Source organism: Nanorana parkeri, unplaced genomic scaffold, assembly GCF_000935625.1.
Source record: "Nanorana parkeri isolate BGI_ZX_2015 unplaced genomic scaffold, ASM93562v1 scaffold89, whole genome shotgun sequence".
In the NCBI taxonomy this organism is placed as follows: domain Eukaryota; kingdom Metazoa; phylum Chordata; class Amphibia; order Anura; family Dicroglossidae; genus Nanorana; species Nanorana parkeri.
In genome coordinates this window covers 1,392,371-1,395,873 of record NW_017306357.1, presented here as the reverse complement: position 1 = coordinate 1,395,873, position 3,503 = coordinate 1,392,371, and positions in this window count along the sequence as shown.

Genomic DNA, 3,503 nt, shown 5'->3' with positions numbered 1-3,503 from the left:
TATATATATATATATATATATTTTTTTTTTAAACGCTTTAAAAGCAGTTTAAACTTATTGCTGTCTTTGCCGCGCGCTCCCGTCCGAAAATCCGAAACTGCTCGGGCGGCTGCAAGGCATCTTGGGGAGGGCGCATGCGCAGTTTGGATTTTTGGCCAGGAGACGAGGAGAGACGCAAGGTAAGTCTATGGACCTATGCACCCGCATGCTGACACCGTGGGACAGGAAGTGCCAGCAAGCACAGAGGAGTCAGTGCTGGATCGGAGATCCGCAGCAGCGCTGGAGGGATGGCTGAAAAGGACAGGAAAGAAGAGGGAGATCGGATTAAGAGACGTCATTTAAGGTAAGTGCTTTATTTAATATTGGGGGAGGGAAACATTTTTTTTAACTTTAATGTCACTTTAAGCAGCTTTGGACATTATTGTATTGCCTTCTGTGTTGGAAATGTTGTCCTTGCGACACCTCGGGTCTATTTACAAAACATGTTGCACAAGGGAAACTGAATGTATATTTCTGCTGTGTGAATGAACTGGCTGCTGTAAGAATGGGGCCAAATCAAATGTTCTTAAAGCTCATTTCTTTCTGGTTGAATGTTCTTCAAATATTATGGGAAATAGTAGAAATAGGTTCATTCATAAAGAACGCAGAGTGGATCTGGAAATGACTTCTATGTAGCCACTAGATGGAGCTGAAGATCGTAGGGAATGAATAAATAATCTCAGTTACTGACCATTGGTCAGCGTGCCCCCATTCACTGGTGGTCAGTGTGCTCCCTTACATTGGTGGTCAGTGTGCCCCCATACATTGGTGGTCAGTGTGCCCCCATACACTGGTGGTCAGCGTGCCCCCATACACTGGTGGTCAGTGTGCCCCCTTATAATGGTGGTCAGTGTGCTCCCTTACATTGGTGGTCAGTGTGCCCCCATACACTGGTGGTCAGCGTGCCCCCATACACTGGTGGTCAGTGTGCCCCCTTATAATGGTGGTCAGTGTGCTCCCTTACATTGGTGGTCAGTGTGCCCCATACACTGGTGGTCAGTGTGCCCCCTTAAGCCCCGTTCACATTGAGCGATTTATCGGGCGGTAATTCCCACGATATCGCGATATCGTCAGTACACTGACCACCAATGAAAAGGAGCAAGCTGACCACCAGTGTACGGGGGCACACTGATCTAAGGGGACACACTTAGACCCCGTTCTCATTGAGCGATTTATCGCGCGGTAATTCCCGTGATATCGCGCCAAATTACCGCGCGATATCGCGCTCCAATGCATTTCAATGGGGCAAAGGGTCCTGCTGTCGCGGGTCGTGTGTCGCTACAGCAGGACCCTTTTTGGAGCGGATTCAGCCGTGATTCAAGCTCGCTCAATGCAAGCTTGAACGCGATATCGCGTGGCAAATCTCGCGATGTCGCGCAATATGCAAATCGCGCGACAAACGCGCGATTTGCATATCGCGCAGTGGGAACGGGGCCTTATAATGGTGATCAGTGTACCCCCTTATAATGGTGGTCAGTGTGCCCCCTTATAATGGTGGTCAGTGTGCCCCCTTACACTGGTGGTTTAGGCCCCGTTCCCACTGCGTGATATGCAAATTGCGCGTTTGTCGCGCAATTTGCATATTGCACGTCATCGCGAGATTTGCCACGAGATATCGCATTCAAGCTTGCATTGAGCAAGCTTGAATCGCGGCTGAATCCGCTCCAAAAAGGGTCCTGCTGTAGCGACACACGACCCGCGACAGCAGGACCCTTTGCCCCATTGAAATGCATTGGAGCGCGATATCACGGGAATTACCGCGCGATAAATCGCTCAATGAGAACGGGGTCTAAGTGTGTCCCCTTAGATCAGTGTGCCCCCGTACACTGGTGGTCAGCTTGCTCCTTTTCATTGGTGGTCAGTGTACTCCTTTACCCAGGTGGTCAGTGTGACTTTATGCATTAGTGGTCATTGTGTTCTATTACACTGGTGGTCAGTGTGCGCCCTTTCACTGGTGGTCTGTGAGTCCCCCTACATTGGTGGTCAGTTTGCCCTCTTTCATTGGTGGTCAGTGTGCCGCTGTATTTTGGTGGTCAGTATCTCCTATTGCACTGGTGGTCATTGTGTCTCCTCTTGCACTGGTGGTCAGTGTGTCCCCTTAAATTGGTGGTCATTGTGTCTCCTTACATTAGTGGTCAGTGTGTCCGCTTACATTAGTGGTGAGTGTGTACTCTTACATTTGTGGTCATTGTGTCCCCTTAAATTGGTGGTCATTGTGTCTCCTTACATTGGTGGTCAGTGTGTCCCCTTAAATTGGTAGTCATTGTGTCTCCTTACATTAGTGGTCAGTGTGTCCCCTTACATTGGTGTTCAGTGTGTCTCCTTACATTAGTGGTCAGTGTGTCCCCTTACATTGGTGGTCATTGTGTCTCCTTACATTAGTAATCAGTGTGTCTCCTTACATTGGTGGTCAGTGGGTGCCCTTGCATTGGTGGTCAGTGTGTCCCCTTACATTGGTGGTCAGTGTGTCTCCTTACATTGGTGGTCAATGTGTGCCTTTACATTGGTGGTCAGTGTGTCTCCTTACATTGATGGTCAGTGTGTCTCCTTACATTGGTGGTCAGTGTGTCCCCTTGCATTGGTGGTCAGTGTGTCCCCTTACATTGGTGGTCAGTGTGTCTCCTTACATTGGTGGTCAGTGTGTCTCCTTACATTGGTGGTCAGTGTGTCCCCTTACATTGGTGGTCAGTGTGTCTCCTTACATTTATGGCCAGTGTGTGCCCTTACATTGGTGGTCAGTGTGTCTCCTTACATTGGTAGTCAGTGTGTCTCCTTACATTGGTGGTCAGTGTGTCCCCTTACATTGGTGGTCAGTGTGTCTCCTTACATTGGTGGTCAGTGTGTCTCCTTACATTTATGGCCAGTGTGTGCCCTTACATTGGTGGTAATTGTGTCTCCTTACATTGGTGGTCAGTGTGTCTCCTTACATTGGTGGTCAGTGTGTCTCCTTACATTGGTGGTCAGTGTGTCTCCTTACATTGGTGGTCAGTGTGTCCCCTTACATTGGTGGTCAGTGTGTCTCCTTACATTGGTGGTCAGTGTGTCTCCTTACATTTATGGCCAGTGTGTGCCCTTACATTGGTGGTAATTGTGTCTCCTTACATTGGTGGTCAGTGTGTCTCCTTACATTGGTGGTCAGTGTGTCCCCTTAAATTGGTGGTCAGTGTGTCTCCTTACATTGGTGGTCATTGTGTCTCCTTACATTGGTGGTCATTGTGCCCCCTTCATTGAAATGTTTGTCACCCTGGCCGCACCCTCTTGAAGTTGAGGTCAGTGACAGCAGGCCGGTGGTCACAAGCCAGCAGCGGGTCTCAAGCTCTAAATTGGAGGCTTGTGGAGTAAAGAAATAAAGTGGCTGCCACCTTGGGACGTGGAAAACCCAGCATCAAATGTGGACATCAGATGGCACAACTTGCCACATGATCCCTCCCCCCCCCCTTTTAAACCCTTTTTCTGGGGCAGCT